Consider the following 22916-nt stretch of genomic DNA (forward strand, 5'->3'; position numbering starts at 1 on the left):
ACCCAGACAGCTGGTAGATTGATGGATGCTCGGGCCAATAGGAAGTAGTCGTGAGAGAATAAAACCTTAGGTGAATGAGTGTTGACTGGGACATGTGCAGGAGGCGTGTAGGTTAAATGTCATCCGTAGTTGAATGTTGAGTGAGTGTGTGTTAACACAGTCTTCAGAGGATGTAGCCAACTAGCCAAATGGCGTCGAACGGTAGCTAGTTGATATTGAGATTACCTTAGAGCCTTGGGTGATGTTGAGTGGCCATTTAGAGGAGAATCTGCTCCCACAAGAGTGGTTGAGATTTGTGAAGCCCTTATTTCCTGTGAAGATGGAAGCTAGGCTAAGATAGGCTAAGAGGATAAGATAAGCTAAGATGAGCTAAGAGGCTAAGATGAGCTGAGGCTAAGATAGGCTAGGCTATTCCAGGCTTGGCTAGGCTACGCTATAGGTGGACAGGCATGCACAGACATGCTACTATTGCATGACTAGACCTTTCAGTCACTGTATTTTACAGCTCTATCTCTCTCTCTCCGACTAAGATGAGGGAAATAAACGTGTGTGAACCCGGAGTCATCATTCTCGCTACAGATTGTTTGTGTTTGTTTATTGGGGATTCAAAGTTCCAGGGCACAAATGGCTCTCCCCTTCTGTCTTGCCTTGTCCTTGGAATGGCATGACGATGGGACCCAGCATCCCCCAACAGTGAAGGCTTGAGAAAGTCAGTATGGCCTATATCGTCATTGGGAGAGGAGGGGGGGGGGGGATCAGTGTATGGAACTTGGGAGAGTTTTGGTTGATCTAGGATCCTCAGGGAATAGGTTGTATCTCCACGTTTAGTTGGTTCCAGTGTTCAGAACCGGGTCTGAGCCTCCGGGATGTAGATCTTAATGGTTGTGGTCGTTCTAGGGTGGGATAGCTAGCTATATCTCTATATTTAGGCTGTCCTTGGCGTCGGGTCGGTTCTGTTCACTGGGATAAAGGGCTGTATCTCCATGTTCAGAGCCGGGTCTGAGCCTCTGGGATGTAGATCTCGATGCTGTCGGCGCTCTCCGTGGCCGAGTTCTGTCTGAAGGAAGAGGACCTCTTGGTCTGGAGCATTCTCCTGCGTGCTTCCGTCCTCTGTCTGTCCCCCAGGTCTAAGGACTTCTCCCGGACAGGCACGGCCCGTCCCACACTCCCGCTCCGGGCCATCACCAGCACCCCTCCGCCTCCTCCTACCCCTCGTTCCACAGAGGGGTCGTTGACGCTGTCGGCACGCAGACTGCCGCTCACCCCCCCAGCTGGCTTCTTTGGTAGTGGGGGAGGAAGCTTCTTGTCATCCTGAGGGGGAAGAGGGGAAGGGGGGGATGAGGGGAAGGGGGGATGGGGAATGGGGGGGGATGGGGGGATGAGGGGGAAGGGGGGATGAGGGGGGAATGGGGGGATGAGGGGAAGGGGGGATGAGGGGAAGGGGGAAGGGGAAGGGGGGATGAGGGGAAGGGGGATGAGGGGAGGGGGGATGAGGGGAAGAGGGGGATGAGAGGAAGGGGGATGAGGGGAGGGGGATGAGAGGAGGGGGAGATGAGGGGGATGAGGAGAGGTGGGATGAGGGGAAGGGGGGATGAGGGGAAGAGGGGGTGAGGGGGATGAGGGGAAGAGGGGATGAGAGGGGGGGATGAGAGGAGGGGGATGAGGGGGATGAGGGGAAGGGGGGATGAGGGGAAGAGGGGGATAACAGGAGGGGATGAGGGGGTGAGGGGAAGAGGGGGATGAGATGAGGGAGATGAGGGGAGGGGGGATGAGGGGAAGGGGGATAAGGAAGGGGGGATGAGGGGGTGAGGGGAAGAGGGGGATGAGGAGAAGAGGGAGATGAGAGGAGGGGGGATGAGGGGAGGGGGGATGAGAGGAAGAGGGGGATGGGGGTGGACATTATGGAAGGATGGAGCAGGGTCATGGGAGAATGAGGGAAAGGGTTGAGTGAGAAAATGAGAGGATTAAGGACAAATAGAAGATTGTAGCGGTGGACAGACAAGTAATGAGATGTAAAAACCATTAAACAATACAAAGGGAAAAAAGACAGAATATTCAGACCAAATAAAGACACCAGTATGGACCAGTGTGTGAATAAACAGAGGAAGAACAATAGATCATAGTTGCTACTGGGAGTTTAGAACTTCCTGTCTCTCCTAAAACAATATTTCAGATGTAAATAAACAACATAGTGCATTTTGTTACGTTTTACTCATCCATCTACACACAATATAATGACTAAGCAAAAAATATTTACTTTAAAAAAAACAAATTTGTAAAAAAAACAACAACAAAAAACAACTGAAATACCTTTATTTACATAAGTATTCAGACCCGTTGCTAGGAGACTTGAAATTGAGCTCAGGTGTGTCCTGTTTCCATCGTTCATCCTTGAGATGTTTCTACAACCTGATTGGAGACCACCTGTGGTAAATTCAATTGATTGGACATGATTTGGAAAGGCACACAGCTGTCTATATAAGGTCCCACAGTTGACAATGCATGTCAGAGCAAAAACCAAGCCATGAGGTTGAAGGAATTGTCCATAGAGCTCTGAGACAGGATTGTGTCGAGGCACAGATCTGGGGAAGGGTACCAAAACATTCTGCAGCATTGAAGGTCCCCAAGAACGCAGTGGCCTCCATCATTCTTAAATGGAAGAAGTTTAAGACACTTCCTAGAGTCAGCCGCCGGGCCAAACTGAGCACTCGGGGGAGAAGGACCAGGTCAGTGCTCCTGAGTTCCTCTGTGGAGATGGGAGAACCTTCCAGAAGGACAACCATCTCTGCAGCACTCCACCAATCAGGCCTTTACAGAAGAGTGGCCAGAAGGAAGGCATATGGCAGCCCACTTGGAGTTTGCCAAAAGGCACCTAAGGGACTCAGACCATGAGAAACAAGATTCTCTGGTCTGATGAAACAAAGATTGAACTCTTTGGCCTGAATGCCAAGCGTCATGTCTGAAGGAAACCTGGCACCATCCCTATGGTGAAGCATGGTGGTGGCAGCATCATGATGTGGGGATGTTTTCAGTGGCAGGGACTGGGAGACTAGTCAGGATCGAGGGAAAGATGAACGAAGCAAAGTACAGAGAGATCCTTGATAAAAAACTACTCAGGACCTCAGACTGGGGTGAAGGTTCACCTTCCAACAGGACAACGACCCTAAGCACACAGCCAAGACAACGGAGGAGTGGCTTCGGGACAAGTCTCTGAACTTGAACCCGATCGAACATCTCTGGAGAGACCTGAAAATAGCTTTGCAGCGACGCTTCCCATCCAACCTGACAGAGCTTGAGAGGATCTGCAGAGAAGAATGGGAGAAACTCCCCAAGTACAGGTATGCCAAGCTTGTAGCGTCAAACCCAAGAAGACTTGAGGCTTTAATCGCTGCCAAAGGTGCTTCAACAAAGTACAGAGTAAAGGGTCTGAATACTTATATAAATGTAATATTTAAGTTTTTTTTGTTCATTTTTTTTTACATTTGCATAAAATCCTAAAAACCTGTTTTTGGTTTGTCATTATTATGGGGTATTGTGTGTAGATTTGAGGGGGAAAATGCAATCAATGTTATAATAAGGCTGTAACGTAACAAAATGTGGAAAAAGTCAAGGGGTCTGAATACTTTCTGAATGCTCTGTATGTCAGAAGTATTGCCATAAACTTGGAAACAACACTCAGTCATTTGAGCTCAAACAGGCTCAGTTCCTTTCATTCAGAACTAACACAAAGCTTTAGAGCTCAATGCCATTTCGGCTCAAAGCCTCGCTCCTCAATTTCTTATGACGTTGTGCAGTTTCACAACCAGGGCTTGCTCGCGGGGCAGCAGCACCATCTGTGCCACTCTCTGACACACCGCCATCTTGCCACTCTGGGGAATGAACCAGGATCAGGAGGCAGGGTCAAGCCGACACCCCAGCTCTCACCTTCTTGTCTGGGGAAGCCTCCAGCCGGAGTCCTTGAGCCTCTGGAGGTCCTGGAACTTGACCCTGACGTCTTCCATGTTGAGCTGGAGCAGGTCCCAGAGCCCGGACAGGTCCTGAGAGGTGGGCTGGGGGTATGCTGAGGGTCCTGGAGGGGTGAGGGAAGGGTAAAAAAAAAAAAAAATTATAAGTAGGGTGGGAATCATAAGAACCAGTTAGGAGAAAACTGTGAATAAACTGTAGAATAAATGGCCATAGTTAGTTCTTCAGAGTTCTTCATAGGTAGACAGAGAACACAGAGAGAACACAGACACTCCCTAATTGTAACCCTTAACCTAAACCTAACCCCTAACCCTAAAATAGGCTTTTTCCTTGAAATGTCCCCGCTTGTATGAGATTCTTCCCCTTGGTTTACTATCTAGGATTTCTGGTCCCCACAAGGGTAGTAAAACCAAACACACACACACACACACACACACACACACACACACACACACACACACACACACACACCCACCACGCTTTGCTGGCACAGACGGAAGAACTGCTGGACCTTCTGAGACATGAGCATCTGGGCACTGCCCACCGCGTTACGGATCAGCTCCAGAACTGGACAGGAAACACACAGGAAGCAGGAAGCACACAGGAAACACACAGGAAACAGGAAGAGGGGGAGTCAGTACACAGGAAGTAGAAAGTAAAACGTGTGTAATTTGTGAGCTGAGGTTTAAACCAGTCCGTATTTCCTATAACTTAGTCCTCTTTCTGACAGTCCCCACCCCTCATCCAACGTCTCCCCCCCTCCTTCCCCTTTCCTCACCCTCCTCCGGCAGATCGTTCTCCTCCGCCTCTCTCTCCATGTTCTGACACCATCCCTCCATCCTCTCCACCTCCATCTGAAGGAGGCGTAGGAAAAACTCTCCGTCTCTCAGACAGGGCGAGGCGCGACCAGAGTCAGGCAGACTCCGGGGGCCCCCCTCCAGCGAGGGCTGGGGTGTACCTGTCCAGCCTCCACGGTCTGCAGCGAGAGGTAGGGGGGAGTGGGCCCGCGGGGGTAGCGGGGGGATCTGGTGGTTGTCTGTAGCGTAACCATCCTGGACAGAGTCTTCTCTGTAGGTCCACTGGCCCTGGGTGTGCACCTGGAGACAACCAGTAGCAACAACCAGTTATGCTAGTTGATAAGCTAAGGTAAGGTAAGGCTTAGCTCAACATTAAATCACCAGTTATGCTAGTTGATAAGCTAAGGTAAGGTAAGGCTTAGCTCAACATTAAACAACCAGTTATGCTAGTTGATAAGGTAAGGTAAGCTAAGGCTTAGCTCAACATTAAACCACCAGTTTTGCTAGTTGAAAAGGTAAGGTAAGGCTTAGCTCAACATTAAACAACCAGTTATGCTAGTTGATAAGCTAAGGCTCAACATTAAACAACCAGTTCTACTAGTTGATAAGCTAAGGCTTAGCTCAACATTAAACAACCAGTTATACTAGTTGATAAGCTAAGGCTCAACATTAAACAACCAGTTATGCTAGTTGATAAGCTAAGGCTCAACATTAAACAACCAGTTATGCTAGTTGAAAAGATAAGGCTCAACATTAAACAACCTAGTTATACTAGTTGATAAGCTAAGGCTCAACATTAAACAACCAGTTATACTAGTTGATAAGCTAAGGCTCAACATTAAACAACCAGTTATGCTAGTTGATAAGCTAAGGCTCAACATTAAACAACCAGTTATGCTAGTTGAAAAGATAAAACATTAAACAACCAGTTATGCTAGTTGATAAGCTAAGGCTCAACATTAAACAACCAGTTATGCTAGTTGATAAGCTAAGGCTCAACATTAAACAACCAGTTATGCTAGTTGATAAGCTAAGGCTCAACATTAAACAACCAGTTATGCTAGTTGATAAGCTAAGGCTCAACATTAAACAACCAGTTATGCTAGTTGATAAGCTAAGGCTCAACATTAAACAACCAGTTATGCTAGTTGATAAGTTGATTAAACAACCAGTTATGCTAGTAAGGGCTAACATTAAACAACCAGTTATGCTTAGCTCAACATTAAACAACCACCTAGTTAAACAACCAGTTATGCTAGTTGATAAGCTAAGGCTCAACATTAAACAACCAGTATGGTTGATAAGGCTTTAAACAACCAGCTAAGGCTCAACATTAAACAACCAGTTATGCTAGTTGATAAGCTAAGGCTCAACATTAAACAACCAGTTCTACTAGTTGATAAGCTAAGGCTTAGCTCAACATTAAACAACCAGTTATGCTAGTTGATAAGCTAAGGCTCAACATTAAACAACCAGTTATGCTAGTTGATAAGCTAAGGCTTAGCTCAACATTAAACAACCAGTTATACTAGTTGATAAGCTAAGGCTCAACATTAAACAACCAGTTATGCTAGTTGATAAGCTAAGACTCAACATTAAACAACCAGTTATGCTAGTTGATAAGCATTAAACAACCAGTTATGCTAGTTGATAAGCTAAGACTCAACATTAAACAACCAGTTATGCTAGTTGATAAGCTAAGGCTCAACATTAAACAACCAGTTATGCTAGTTGATAAGCTAAGGCTCAACATTAAACAACCAGTTATGCTAGTTGATAAGCTAAGGCTCAACATTAAACAACCAGTTATGTTATGCTAGTTGATAAGCTAAGGCTCAACATTAAACAACCAGTTATGCTAGTTGATAAGCTAAGGCTCAACATTAAACAACCAGTTATGCTAGTTGATAAGTTCTAAGGATAAGCTCAACATTTAAACAACCAGTTATGCTAGTTGATAAGCTAAGGCTCAACATTAAACAACCAGTTATGCTAGTTGATAAGCTAAGTTATGCTCAACATTTAAACAACCAGTTATGCTAGTTGATAAGCTAAGGCTCAACATTAAACAACTAGTTGATAAGCTAAGGCTTAGCTCAACATTAAACAACCAGTTATGCTAGTTGATAAGCTAAGGCTCAACATTAAACAACCAGTTATGCTAGTTGATAAGCTAAGGCTCAACATTAAACAACCAGTTATGCTAGTTGATAAGCTAAGGCTCAACATTAAACAACCAGTTATGCTAGTTGATAAGCTAAGGCTCAACATTAAACAACCAGTTATGCTTAAACAACCAGTTGATAAGCTAAGGCTCAACATTAAACAACCAGTTATGCTAGTTGATAAGCTAAGGCTCAACATTAAACAACCAGTTATGCAACATTAAACAACCAGTTATGTTGATAAGCTAAGGCTCAACATTAAACAACCAGTTATGCTAGTTGATAAGCTAAGGCTCAACATTAAACAACCAGTTATGCTAGTTGATAAGCTAAGGCTCAACATTAAACAACCAGTTATGCTAGTTGATAAGGCTCAACATTAAACAACCAATGCTCAACATTAAACAACCAGTTATGCTAGTTGATAAGCTAAGGCTCAACATTAAACAACCAGTTATACTAGTTGATAAACTAAGGCTCAACATTAAACAACTCAACACAGAACCTGATTGAGGAAGTTTGTGACTTAAGCTCCCTAAAAGAATAAAAGGGTTTAATTCAAAGCAAGTCAAGTTAGTTTGATGGAGAGGATAGTTTTAAGTGAAGATTGTAACTTTGTGTTGTTTAATAGGAAGAAGTGGAGGGATCATCATTATGTAATGAAGTCCCAATGGGGATGAAGAGGAGGGATTATCTTTATGTAATGAAGCCCCAATGGGGATGAAGAGGAGGGATTATCATTATGTAATGAAGTCCCAATGGGGATGAAGAGGACAGGAAGCACTGTTGAAGTCGGAAGTCATTAAAACTAGTTTACATACACTTAGGTTGGAGTCATTAAAACTAGTTTACATACACTTAGGTTGGAGTCATTAAAACTAGTTTACATACACTTAGGTTGGAGTCATTAAAACTAGTTTACTTACACTTAGGTTGGAGTCATTAAAACTAGTTTACATACACTTAGGTTGGAGTCATTAAAACTAGTTTACATCCACTTAGGTTGGAGTCATTAAAACTAGTTTACATACACTTAGGTTGGAGTCATTAAAACTACTTTACATCCACTTAGGTTGGAGTCATTAAAACTAGTTTACATACACTTAGGTTGTAGTCATTAAAACTAGTTTACATACACTTAGGTTGGAGTCATTAAAACTAGTTTACATACACTTAGGTTGGAGTCATTAAAACTAGTTTACATACACTTAGGTTGGAGTCATTAAAACTAGTTTACATACACTTAGGTTGGAGTCATTAAAACTAGTTTACATGCACTTAGGTTGGAGTCATTAAAACTAGTTTACATACACTTAGGTTGGAGTCATTAAAACTAGTTTACATCCACTTAGGTTGGAGTCATTAAAACTACTTTACATCCACTTAGGTTGGAGTCATTAAAACTAGTTTACATCCACTTAGGTTGGAGTCATTAAAACTAGTTTACATACACTTAGGTTGGAGTCATTAAAACTAGTTTACATACACTTAGGTTGGAGTCATTAAAACTAGTTTACATCCACTTAGGTTGGAGTCATTAAAACTAGTTTACATACACTTAGGTTGGAGTCATTAAAACTAGTTTACATGCACTTAGGTTGGAGTCATTAAAACTAGTTTACATACACTTAGGTTGGAGTCATTAAAACTAGTTTACATCCACTTAGGTTGGAGTCATTAAAACTAGTTTACATCCACTTAGGTTGGAGTCATTAAAACTAGTTTACATACACTTAGGTTGGAGTCATTAAAACTAGTTTACATACACTTAGGTTGGAGTCATTAAAACTAGTTTACATACACTTAGGTTGGAGTCATTAAAACTAGTTTACATACACTTAGGTTGGAGTCATTAAAACTAGTTTACATACACTTAGGTTGGAGTCATTAAAACTAGTTTACATACACTTAGGTTGGAGTCATTAAAACTAGTTTACATACACTTAGGTTGGAGTCATTAAAACTAGTTTTTCAACCACTCCACTAGTGTCTTGTTAAAAAACTATAGTTTTGGCAAGTCGGTGAGGACATCTACTACTACAGGACACAAGTCATTTTGCCAAGAATTGTTTACAGACAGACTATTTCACTTATAATTCACTGTATCACAATTCCAGTGGGTCAGAAGTTTACATACATTAAGTTAGTTGACTGTGCATATAAACAGCTTGGAAAATTCCAGAAAATTATGTCATGGCTTTAGAAGCTTCTGATAGGCTAATTGACATCATGTGAGTAAAATTGGAGGTGTACCCGTGGATGTATTTCAAGGCCTACCTTTAAACTCAGTGCCTCTTTGTTTGACGTGATGGGAAAATCAAAATAAATCAGCCAAAACCTCCAATTTTTTTTTAATAGACTGGTTCATCCTTGGGAGAAACACCATGGGACTATGCAGCCGTCATACCGCTCAGGAAGGAGATACGTTCTGTCTCCTAGAGATGAACATACTTTGGTGCGAAAAGTGCAAATCAATCCCAGAACAACAGCAAAGGACCTTGTCAAGATTCTGAGGAATCCACAGTGAAACGAGTCCTATATCGACATAACCTGAAAGGCCGTTCAGCAAGGAAGTAGCCACTGCTCCAAAACCGCCATAAAAAATACAGACGACGGTTTGCAACTGGACATGGGGACCAAGATTGTTCTTTTTGGAGAAATGTCCTCTGGTCTGATGAAACATAAATAGAATTGTTTGGACATAATGACCATCGTTATGTTTGGAGGAAAAAGGGTTAGGCTTGCAAACCGAAGAACACTATCCCAACCGTGAAGCTCAGGGGTGGCAGCGTAATGTTGTGGGATGGTTTTGCTGCAGGAGGGACTGGTGCACTTCACAAAATAGATGCATCATGAGGTAAGAAAATTATGTGGATATATTGAAGCAAAAGCTCAAGACATCAGTCAGGAAGTTAAAGCTTGGTCACAAATGGGTCTTCCAAATGGACAATGACACCAAGCATACTTCCAAAGTTGAGGCAAAATGGCTTAAGGACAACAAAGTCAAGGTATTGGAGTGGCCATCACAAAGCCCTGACCTCAATCATATAGAAAATGTGTGGGCAGAACTGAAAGAGTGTGTACGAGCAAGGAGGCCTACAAACCTGACTCAGTTACATCAGCTCTGTCAGGAGGAATGGGCCACAATTCATCCAACTTATTGTGGAAAGCCTGTGGAAAGCTACCTGAAATGTTTGACCTAAGTGAAACAATTTAAAGACAATGCTACCAAATACTAACTGAGTATATGTAAACCTCTGACCCACTGGGAATGTGATGAAAGAAATAAAAGCTGAAATAAATAATTGTCTCTACTATTATTCTGACATTTCACATCATAAAATAAAGTGGTGATCCAAACGGACCTAAAACAGGGAATTTTTACTGGGATTAAATGTCAGAAATTGTGAAAAACTGAGTTAAAATGTATTTGGCTAAGGTGTATGTAACCCTCAAACTTCAATTGTCGATAAGTCATTTAATGATGTACTGATGTCCCAATGGGGATGAAGAGGACAGGAAGTAGAAAAGTTATTTAATGATGTACTGATGTCCCAATGGGGATGAAGAGGACAGGAAGTAGATACGTTATTTAATGATGTACTGATGTCCCAATGGGGATGAAGAGGACAGGAAGTAGATAAGTTATTTAATGATGTACTGAAGTCCCAATGGGGATGAAGAGGACAGGAAGTAGATAAGTTATTTAATGATGTACTGATGTCCCAATGGGGATGAAGAGGACAGGAAGTAGATAAGTTATTTAATGATGTACTGATGTCCCAATGGGGATGAAGAGGACAGGAAGTAGATAAGTTATTTAATGATGTACTGAAGTCCCAATGGGGATGAAGAGGACAGGAAGTAGATAAGTCATTTAATGATGTACTGATGTCCCAATGGGGATGAAGAGGACAGGAAGTAGATAAGTCATTTAATGATGTATTGGATGTCATAAGGTGAATTCACCAATTTGTAAGTCGCTCTGGATAAGAGCGTCTGCCAAATGACTTAAATGTAAATGTAAATGTATTGAAAATAACATTGAAAATATTGAAAATAACAAACATAAAGCAGCCAAACTGGCGTTGCATATTATCCTCACGCAGGAGCTTGAGATGCTAACTACTACTAACTGCTACTAACAAACTAACAAACTAACTAACTAACTATCTACCTAATTGATAGCTAGCTAACTAACCAACAAAATGCTAACAAACTAACTAACTAACGAACTAACAAACTAACTGCTAACTAACGGAACAAATACCTGCAAATAAACCAACCAACCAACTAACTAACAGACTAACTAACTAACTGCTAACAAACAAACTAACTAACTAACTAACGAAACAAATACCTGCAAATAAACAAACTAACTAACTCACTAACTGCTAACTAACTAACTGCTAACAAACTAACTAACTAACTAACGAACTAACAAACTAACTAACTAACGAACTAACAAACTAACTAACTAACGAACTAACAAACTAACTGCTAACTAACAGAACAAATACCTGCAAATAAACCAATCAACTAACTAACTAACAGACTAACTAACTAACTGCTAACAAACAAACTAACTAACTAACTAACTAACTAACTAACTAACTAACTAACTAACTAACTAACTAACGAAACAAATACCTGCAAATAAACAAACTAACTAACTCACTAACTGCTAACTAACTAACTGCTAACTAACTAACTAATGAAACAAATACCTGCAAATAAACGAACCAACTAACTAACTAACTGCTAACAAACAAACTAACTCACTAACTGCTAACTAACTAACTCACTCACTAACTGCTAACTACCTGTCACGCCCTGGTCGAAGTATATTTTGTTTGTCTTCATTTATTTGGTCAGTCCAGGGTGTGACATGGGTTATTGTGGTATGTTTTTGTCTTGGGGTTTTGTGGGGTGTCTAGCATAGTCTATGGCTGCCTGAGGCGGTTCTCAATCAGAGGCAGGTGATTATCGTTGTCTCTGATTGGGAACCATATTTAGGCAGCCATATTCTTTGAGTATTTTGTGGGTGATTGTTCCTGTCTCTGTGTTTGTTATCACCAGATAGGCCGTATAGGTGTTTCACGTTCTGTTTGTTGTTTTGTATATTTAAGTTATTTCATGTCTAGTTCATTTTCATTAAAGAACATGACTAACCACCACGCTGCATGTTGGCCGCTTCTCCTTCAACAGACGAACGCCGTTACACTAACTAAATAAATACCTGCTAATAAACTAACCAACTAAGTAACTAACCAACTGCTATCCAACTAACTTACTAACTAACTACTAACTAATCAACTAGCTCATTTACTTACCAACTAGCGAACTAACTAACTAACCCAACCACTGACCGTGCGGTGGTACTCTGCATACTGGTCGGCTGACCCTGGCTCGGAGGAGTGTCTCTGGAAGGAGCAGTCGAACTGGGGGCGCTTATCCTGGGTAGGAACAGCGATGGTGAGGCTTGGGTAACCCCCATCTGGATCCAGGTCTGCCTGGACGCCGGCCGTCACGCTGTTGGAGCGCTTGAACCGAGCACGCCTGGGAGGAGAGGAGGGGAGGAGGGTTGGGCTGTATCTACTGTAAATACACACGGACACTATTCATGCAGAGACAGACAGATGAGGGAGATTGAGGGAATTTTTTCCTTTGTCAGATTCAACTTCGATAATAACTGGGTGTAACCATGACTACTGTGTATACACCCGGAAAAGGGTGAGAGTGTGACACCCGGGGACAGAAAGGAAGAGACAGAGAGAGAGAGACAGATATGCTTTGGCAATGTTAACACATGCTTCCCATGCCAATAAAGCCCTTGAATTGAATTGAATTGAATTGAGAGAAAGAGAGAGAGACAGAGAGAGAGAGAGAGGGAGCGAGAGAGAGAGAGAGAGCGAGCGAGAGAGAGGGAGAGGGAGACAGAGAGAGAGAGGGAGACAGAGACAGAGAGAGAGACAGAGACAGAGAGAGAGAGAGACAGAGAGAGAGAGGGAGACAGAGACAGAGAGAGAAACAGAGAGAGAGAGAGATAGAGAGAGAGAGACAGAGAGGAGAGAGACAGAGAGAGAGAGGGAGACAGAGACAGAGAGATACAGAGACAGAGAGACAGAGACAGAGAGAGAGAGATAATATATAATATATATATATAATATATATATATATATATATAATATATATATAATATGAAATTTGTAATGTCTTTATTGTTTTGAAACTTCTGTATGTGTATTGTTTACTGTTAATTTTTATTGTTTATTTCACTTTATATATTCACTTTATATATTATCTACCTCACTTGCTTTGGCAATGTTAACACATGTTTCCCATGCCAATAAAGCCCTTGAATTGAATTGAGAGAGAGAGAGAGAAACAAACAACAACACGAAGAATTATCTATCCAAAATGGAGATGTATGGGTAAACCACTTCTCCAATCTTTTTGGCTCTATAACAAAGAATAAAGAGCAAAAACATATACATGATCAAATACAGATCTTAGAATCAACTATTAAAGACTACCAGAACCCACTGGATTCTCCAATTACATTGAATGAGTTACAGGACAAAATAAAAACCCTCCAACCCAAAAAGGCCTGTGATGTTGATGGTATCCTAAATGAAATGATCAAATGTACAGACAACAAATTCCAATTGGCTATACTAAAACTCTTTAACATCATCCTTAACTCTGGCATCTTCCCCAATATTTGGAACCAAGGACTGATCACACCAATCCACAAAAATGGAGACAAATTTGACCCCAATAACTACCGTGGAATATGCGTCAACAGTAACCTTGGGAAAATCCTATGCATTATCATTAACAGCAGACTTGTACACTTCCTCAATGAAAACAATGTACTGAGCAAATGTCAAATTGGCTTTTTACCAAATTACCGTACAACAGACCACATATTCACCCTGCACACCCTAATTGACAACGAAACAAACCAAAACAAAGGCAAAGTCTTCTCATGCTTTGTTGATTTCAAAAAGGTATGAGGGTCTTTACATTACATTTAAGTCATTTAGCTTATCAATTTGGTATGAGGGTCTGCTATACAAACTGATGGAAAGTGGTGTTGGGGTAAAACATACGACATCATAAAATCCATGTACACAAACAACAAGTGTGCGGTTAAAATTGGCAAAAAACACACACATTTCTTCACACAGGGTCGTGGGGTTAGACAGGGATGCAGCTTAAGCCCCACCCTCTTCAACATATATATCAACGAATTGGCGCGGGCACTAGAAAAGTCTGCAGCACCCGGCCTCACCCTACTAGAATCCGAAGTCAAATGTCTGCTGTTTGCTGATGATCTGGTACTTCTGTCACCAACCAAGGAGGGCCTACAGCAGCACCTAGATCTTATGCACAGATTCTGTCAGACCTGGGCCCTGACAGTAAATCTCAGTAAGACCAAAATAATGGTGTTCCAAAAAAGGTCCAGTCACCAGGACCACAAATACAAATTCCATCTAGACACTGTTACCATAGAGCACACAAAAAACTATGCATACCTTGGCCTAAACATCAGCGCCACAGGTAACTTCCACAAAGCTGTGAACGATCTGAGAGAAGGCAAGAAGGGCATTCTATGCCATCAAAAGGAACATAAATTTCAACATACCAATTAGGATTTGGCTAAAAATACTTGAATCAGTTATAGAGCCCTTTGCCCTTTATGGTTGTGAGGTCTGGGGTCCTTTCACCAACCAAGACTTCACAAAATGCAAGCAGAATTCTGCAAAAATATCCCCCGTGTACAACATAGAACACCAAATAATGCATGCAGAGCAGAATTAGGCCGATACCCACTAATTATCAAAATCCAGAAAAGAGCCGTTAAATTCTATAACCACCTAAAAGGAAGCGATTCCCTAACCTTCCACAACAAAGCCATCACCTACAGAGAGATGAACCTGGAGAAGAGTCCCCTAAGCAAGCTGGTCCTGGGGCTCTGTTCACAAACACAAACACACCCTACAGAGCCCCAGGACAACAGCACAATTAGACCCAACCAAATCATGAGAAAACAAAAAGATAATTACTTGACACATTGGAAAGAATTAACAAAAAAACAGAGCAAACTAGAATGCTATTTGGCCCTACACAGAGAGTACACAGCGGCAGAATACCTGAACACTGTGACTGACCCAAAATTAAGGAAAGCTTTGACTATGTACAGACTCAGCGAGCATAGCCTTGCTATTGAGAAAGGCCGCCGTAGGCAGACATGGCTCTCAAGAGAAGACAGGCTATGTGCTCACTGCCCACAAAATGAGGTGGAAACTGAGCTGCACTTCCTAACCTCCTGCCCAATGTATGACCATATTAGAGAGACATATTTCCCTCAGATTACACAGATCCACAAAGAATTTGAAAACAAATCCAATTTTTAAAAACTCCCATATCTACTGGGTGAAATTCCACAGTGTGCCATCAGAGCAGCAAGATTTGTGACCTGTTGCCACGAGAAAAGGGCAACCAGTGAAGAACATGCACCATTGAAAATACAACCCATATAACCATGCTTATTTATTTTATCTTGTGTCCTTTACCATTTGTACATTGTTAAAACACTGTATATATATATATAATATGACATTTGTAATGTCTTTATTGTTTTGAAACTTCTGCATGTGTGATGTTTACTGTTAATTGTTATTGTTTATTTCACTTTATATATTCACTTTATATATTATCTACCTTGCTTTGGCAATGTTTTAACACGTTTCCCATGCCAATAAAGCCCTTGAATTGAATTGAATTGAGAGAGTGACAGAGAGAGAGAGAGAGAGAGAGAGAGAGAGAGAGAGAGAGAGAGAGAGAGAGACAGAGACAGAGAGAGGGGAGACAGAGACAGAGAGATACAGAGACAGACAGACAGAGATACAGAGACAGAGAGAGAGAGAGAGAGAGACAGAGAGAGAGACAGAGACAGAGAGACAGAGACATAGAGAGGAGAGACAGACAGAGAGATACAGAGACAGAGAGACAGAGAGAGACAGAGAGAGAGAGGGAGACAGAGAGAGAGAGAGAGAGAGAGAGAGAGAGAGAGAGAGAGAGAGAGAGCGAGACAGAGAGAGAGGGAGGGAGACAGAGACAGAGAGATATACAGAGACAGAGACAGAGAGAGATACAGAGACAGAGAGAGAGAGAGAGAGAGAGAGAGAGACAGAGAGAGATACAGAGACAGAGAGACAGAGAGAGAGAGACAGAGAGAGAGAGAGAGGGAGAGAGAGACAGAGAGAGATACAGAGACACAGAGAGAGAGAGAGAGATACAGAGACAGAGAGAGAGAGAGAGAGAGAGAGATACAGAGACAGAGACAGAGAGAGTAGAGATGAAGGCAGCGAGGAGGAATACAACTCCTCTCTTAGACTTGGTGTAAAAAAAACAATATTTCTCCTCACAGTGGAGCCATTTGTAAACCTTTAGTGTGTTATTAAGCTGTAATTACAGCAGTACATCTTGTCCTCCTCCACCTGCAGCCCCATGTAGTTCATGACTGTTTATGTAAGTGTTATAAGTGGTCTTACAACAGTATTGAGTTTTATAACAGTACCTCTTGTCCTCCTCCACCTGCACTCCTATAGAGTGAACCTCTCTCAGAGCCTTGCTCTCCGCGTCCGAGTCTGTCAGGGTCCCCGGGCTGTCCACCTGACGCACACACACACACGCACAGGGTCAAAGGTCAGATTTCATTCAAACAAACAACACAGGGAAATAAACAAACAGAAACATGGGAATAAATTATTCATCTCTATAAAAAAAATGACACGTAAAAAAAGCCCTCCTCAAACCTGTACAGCGATAGAAGGCCTCCAATTCCTTCCTCTTCCCTCCGTCTTGTTCTCCTCCTGTCCTCCTCCTCTTCCTCCTCCTCCTCCCATCTTACTCAGCACCATACTGTTCTGTGGGAGGGAGGCAGACTTCCACAGACCCCCCCCTGCCCGCCTCATATCCCTCTCTCCCCTCTCCCTTCCCCTGGGCCCCTCCAGGAGACTATCCGCGGAGCCACTATGTTTGACTCTGACGGGTCCCTGTCCTCCTCCTCCATAGGGCATCATCTCCCTGCCGCCCCGGAGGACCCCGTCCAGACTCTCGGCTGAGTTGGAGTGCTGGCGGGAGCGGCCTTGTCCTGGTCCTGTGTAGTAACCTCCTTCCCTGGATCCCCTGGAGGTCTGACCAGACACCACAACTACAGAGACAGAGACAGACAGGAGATACATGATGTAGTTAGACTGGATCCCTGGAGGTCTGACCAGACACCACAACTACAGAGACAGAGACAGACAGGAGATACATGATGTAGTTAGACTGATCCAGGTCTGACCAGACACCACAACTACAGAGACAGAGACAGACAGGAGATACATGATGTACTGGATCCCTGGAGGTCTGACCAGACACCACAACTACAGAGACAGAGACAGACAGGAGATACATGATTTAGTTAGACTGGATCCCCTGGAGGTCTGACCAGACACCACAACTACAGAGACAGAGACAGACAGGAGATACATGATTTAGTTAGACTGGATCCCCTGGAGGTCTGACCAGACACCACAACTACAGAGACAGAGACAGACAGGAGATACATGATGTAGTTAGACTGGATCCCCTGGAGGTCTGACCAGACACCACAACTACAGAGACAGAAACAGACAGGAGATACATGATGTAGTTAGACTGGATCCCCTGGAGGTCTGACCAGACACACAGGCAGAGTTGCAAAGAAAAAGCCATATCTCACACTGTCCTATAAAAATAAAAGATTAAGATGGGCAAAAGAACACAGACACTGGACAGAGGAACTCTGCCTAGAAGGCCAGCATCCAGGAGTCTCCTCTTCACTGTTGACTTTGAGACGGGTGTTTTGCGGGTACTATTTAATGAAGCTGCCAGTTGAGGACTTGTGAGGATCCTGTTTCTCAAACTAGACACTCTAATGTACTTGCCCTCTTGCTCAGTTGTGCACTGGGGCCTCCCACTCCTCTTTCTATTCTGGTTAGAGCCAGTTTGTGCTGTTCTGTGAAGGGAGTAGTACACAGCGTTGTACGAGATCTTCAGTTTCTTGGCAATTTCTCACATGGAATAGCCTTCATTTCTCAGAACAAGAATAGACTGACGAGTTTCAGAAGAAAAGTCTTTGTTTCTAGACATTTTGAGCCTGTAATCGAACCCACAAATGCTGATGCTCCAGATACTCAACTAGTCTAAAGAAGGCCAGTTGTATTGCTTCTTTAATCAGAGCACAACAGTTTTCAGCTGTGCTAACATAATTGCAAAAGTGTTTTCTAATGATCAATTAGCCTTTTGTAATGTAATGTTTTAAAATTATGAACTTGGATTAGCTAACACAACGTGTCATTGGAACACAGGAGTGATGGTTGCTGATAATGGGCCTCTGTACACCAACAGTATGTAGATATTTCATAAAAAAATCAGCCATTTTCCAGCTACAATAGTCATTTACAACATATAGTCAATAACACAATTAACAATGACTACACTGTATTTCTGATCAATTTGATGTTATTTTAATGGACAAAAAAAAAGAGCTTTTCTTTCAAATACAAGGACATTTCTAAGTGACCCCAAACTTTTGAACGGTAGTGTATATATATATATATATATATATATATATATATATATATATACGTATTTAATTTTTTTACCAATTGATAGTCTTGTTCCATCTCTGCAACTCAGGAGAGGCGAAGTCGAGAGCCGTGCGTCCTCCGAAACACAACCCAACCAAGCCACTTCTTGACACACTTAACCCGGAAGCCAGTCGCACCAATGTGTCAGAGGAAACACCTGGTGACCGCGTCAGCATGCATGCGCCTGGCCGGCCTTGGAGTCGCTAGAGCGTGATGGGACAAGAAAACATCCCTGCCGCCCAAACCCTCCCCTAACCCGGACGACGCTGGGCCAACTGGGCCAATTCTGCGCCCCCCATGGGGCCCCTGGTCGCGGACGGCGGCGACAGAGCCTGGGCTTAAATCAGGATCTCTAGTGTCTTAGACCACTGTGCCACTCGGGAGGCCTCCACAAGTTTACCCATTGACTCATTAGACCACTGTGCCACTCGGGAGGCCTCCACAAGTTTACCCATTGACTCATCCTCAACTCACTCATCCAAAATGTTATGAATTTATGCAAAAGGTGCATTTAGACTTAGTTGACCTACCATCAGTGATTCCCAGGTCGACAGAGTGGCTGTGGTGTTGCCTGGGTCGTCCCAGGGCAGGCTGGCCTGTGTTCTGGAAGTAGGCATCCTGGGTAGACTCTGTACTACTCTGAGCCCTCACAGAGATGATAGGCTTGGACATACGAGGAGGGAGTGGGGGAGGGCCACCCTTACGGTATGGGAAAACTGGAGAGAGAGAGAGAGGGGGGAGGGCGAGGAGGGAGATGGAGAGGAAGATGAAGGGTTAGAGAGAGAGATATGAGAGGGAGGGAGAGAGAGAGAGAGAGGGAGGGAGAGAGAGAGGGTGAGAGAGGGAGGGAGGGAGAGATGGAGAGGGAGGGAGAGAGAGATGGAGAGGGAGGGAGAGAGAGATGGAGAGGGAGGGAGGAAGAGATGGAGAGGGAGGGAGAGGGAGGGAGAGGGAGGGAGAGGTGGAGAGGGAGGGAGAGAGAGAGAGGGAGAGGGAGGGAGACAGTGGGAGAACGAGAGGGAGATAGAGAGGGGGATGGAGGAAGATAGGGAGAGAGGAAGAATATAATCAATAGTTACTATCTGAATCTAATCATTGTAGAATGATACCAAAATCAAGGGTATGAAAAGAGAGAGAAGGGAGGAGAAGAATGAACAGAAAGCGAAGGAAGAATAGAGACAGAGAGAAGAAAGAGATTGTAATCACTGCCATTTGAAATACCAGCTGCTAAAATACATCCTCCATTTTAGAGACAGAAGCCCATGTGGTGTGGTGCATGTGAGGAGAGAGAGAAACAGATACAGAGAGCGAGAGAGAGAGAGACAGAGACAGAGAGACAGAGCGAGAGACAGAGAAAGACAGCGAGAGAGAGAGAGAGAGACAGAGAGAGACAGACAGAAAGAGAGAGACAGAGAGAGAGAGCGAGAGAGAGAGATACAGAGAGAGAGATACAGAGAGAGAGGGACAGATACAGACAGATACAAAGAGAGAGAGAGACAGAGAGAGACAGAGACAGAAAGAGAGAGACAGAGAGAGAGAGCGAGAGAGAGAGATACAGAGAGAGAGAGAGATACAGAGAGAGAGAGCGAGAGAGAGAGAGAGAGAGATACAGAGAGAGAGAGACAGATACAGACAGATACAGAGAGAGAGAGACAGAGAGAGAGAGATACAGAGAGAGATATATAATATATATATCATCATATATAATATGACATTTGTAATGTCTTTATTGATTTGAAACTTCTGTATGTGTGATATCTACTGTTAATTTTTATTGTTTATTTCACTTTATATATTATCTACCTTACTTGCTCTGGCAATGTTAACACATGTTACCCATGCCAATAAAGCCCCTTGAATTGAATTGAATTGAATTGAGAGAGACTGAAGGAAATATACAAACAGAGTGAACGAGAGCGAGAGAGGGAGAGAGACAGAGAGAGATACAGAGAGGGAGAGAGAGAGATACAGAGAGAGAGAGAGACAGATACAGACAGATACAGAGAGAGAAAGACAGAGAGAGAGATAGAGACAGATACAGAGAGAGAGAGACTGAAGGAAATATACAAACAGAGCGAATGAGAGCGAGAGAGGGAGAGAGAATAAATGAGAAAGCTGTCAGTATCTTCCTCTGAATACAGTATGTCTGTTCCTCTGAGCTAACTGTACTATTTTCTTAAGACGATAAATCCATTTCCTGTGAGGAATATTGAAATGAGGAACCTCAAGCACACACAGTCCTCTGCAGTGGATACACATAGACACAGCGTTTTTAAACGCTTTGCTCGCCTAGCTTCTTAATTTCCGACCCACTTGTCTCAGGAAGAAGTGATGAGCCTCACCCAAAAAGAAAAGCTCTCTGCTTGGGTGTGTGTTGTGAGTGAGTGAGTGGGTGTGTGAGTGGGTGTGTGAGTGGGTGTGTGTTGTGAGTGAGTGAGTGGGTGTGTGAGTGGGTGTGTGAGTGGGTGTGTGTTGTGAGTGAGTGAGTGGGTGTGTGAGTGGGTGTGTGAGTGGGTGTGTGAGTGGGTGTGTGAGTGGGTGTGTGAGTGGGTGTGTGAGTGGGTGTGGGTGTGGGTGGGTGAGTGGGTGTGGGTGTGTGAGTGGGTGTGTGTGTGTGAGTGGGTGTGTGAGTGGGTGTGTGTTGTGAGTGAGTGAGTGGGTGTGTGAGTGGGTGTGTGAGTGGGTGTGTGTTGTGAGTGAGTGAGTGGGTGTGTGAGTGGGTGTGTGAGTGGGTGTGTGTTGTGAGTGGGTGTGTGAGTGGGTGTGTGAGTGGGTGTGTGAGTGGGTGTGTGAGTGGGTGTGTGAGTGGGTGTGGGTGTGGGTGGGTGAGTGGGTGTGGGTGTGTGAGTGGGTGTGTGTGTGTGAGTGGGTGTGTGAGTGGGTGTGTGTTGTGAGTGAGTGGGTGTGTGAGTGGGTGTGTGAGTGGGTGTGTGTTGTGAGTGAGTGAGTGGGTGTGTGAGTGGGTGTGTGAGTGGGTGTGTGTTGTGAGTGAGTGAGTGGGTGTGTGAGTGGGTGTGTGAGTGTGTGTGTGTTGTGAGTGGGTGTGTGAGTGGGTGTGTGAGTGGGTGTGTGAGTGGGTGTGTGAGTGGGTGTGTGAGTGGGTGTGGGTGTGGGTGGGTGTGTGGGTGTGGGTGGTGTGTGAGTGGGTGTGTGTGTGGGTGTGTGTGTGTGAGTGGGTGTGTGTGTGTGTGTGAGTGTGTGTGTGTGTGAGTGTGTGAGTGGGTGTGGGTGTGGGTGGGTGAGTGGGTGTGGGTGTGTGAGTGGGTGTGTGTGTGTGAGTGGGTGTGTGTGTGTGAGTGGTGTGTGTGTGTGTGTGTGTGTGTGTGTGTGTGTGTGTGTGTGTGTGTGTGTGTGTGTGTGTGTGTGTGTGTGTGTGTGTGTGTGTGTGTGAGTGGGTGTGTGTGTGTGTGTGTGTGTGTGAGTGGGTGTGTGAGTGGGTGTGTGTGAGTGGTGTGTGTGTGAGTGGGTGTGTGTTGTGAGTGGGTGTGTGAGTGGGTGTGTGAGTGGGTGTTGTGAGTGGGTGTGTGAGTGGGTGTGTGAGTGGGTGTGTGAGTGGGTGTGTGTTGTGAGTGGGTGTGTGAGTGGGTGTGTGAGTGGGTGTGTGTTGTGAGTGGGTGGGTGAGTGGGTGTGTGAGTGGGTGTGTGAGTGGGTGTGTGAGTGGGTGTGTGAGTGGGTGTGTGTGTGTGAGTGGGTGTGTGAGTGGGTGTGTGTTGTGAGTGAGTGAGTGTGTGTGTTGTGAGAATTTGACTCTTCATAGAAGCTTTGATAAATCCCTGGGGGATTTTCAGGTCTAAGCCAGAAAATATGAGCCCTGTAAAGTACTGATGATAGCTCACTGGAGAGAGACACACAGGACACGCACACACACACACACACACACACACACACACACACACACACACACACACACACACACACACACACACACACACACACACACACACACACACACACACACACACACACACACACACACACAGTAGATTCTGAACGACAGAGAAAGAAAACAAAGGGAAAAACAGAGGAAGAGAACTATGAGAGATAACGAGGAGGAGAGAACTCTGAGAGATAACGAGGAGAGAACTCTAAGAGATAACGAGGAAATGAGAACTCTGAGAGATAACGAGGAGGAGAGAACTCTGAGAGATAACGAGGAGGAGAGAACTCAGAGAGATAACTTGCAGGCCAAGCGTCGTGGGTTCGAGACCACTCATGTAAAGAGTAGCCGACGTAGGACAAAAGCGTCTGCTAAATGGGATATATTATTATTATTAGAACTCTGAGAGATAACGAGGAGGAG

At 43.9% G+C, this 22916-nt stretch overlaps 1 pseudogene; it reads right to left on the reverse strand.

The window, feature by feature from the left end:
• Positions 1–987: 987 nt before the first annotated feature.
• The window catches only part of LOC135551331 (disks large-associated protein 2-like), a 42871-nt pseudogene continuing 20942 nt past the window's right edge, over positions 988–22916 (reverse strand).

This window comes from Oncorhynchus masou, chromosome 13, assembly GCF_036934945.1.
Source record: "Oncorhynchus masou masou isolate Uvic2021 chromosome 13, UVic_Omas_1.1, whole genome shotgun sequence".
NCBI classification, from domain to species: domain Eukaryota; kingdom Metazoa; phylum Chordata; class Actinopteri; order Salmoniformes; family Salmonidae; genus Oncorhynchus; species Oncorhynchus masou.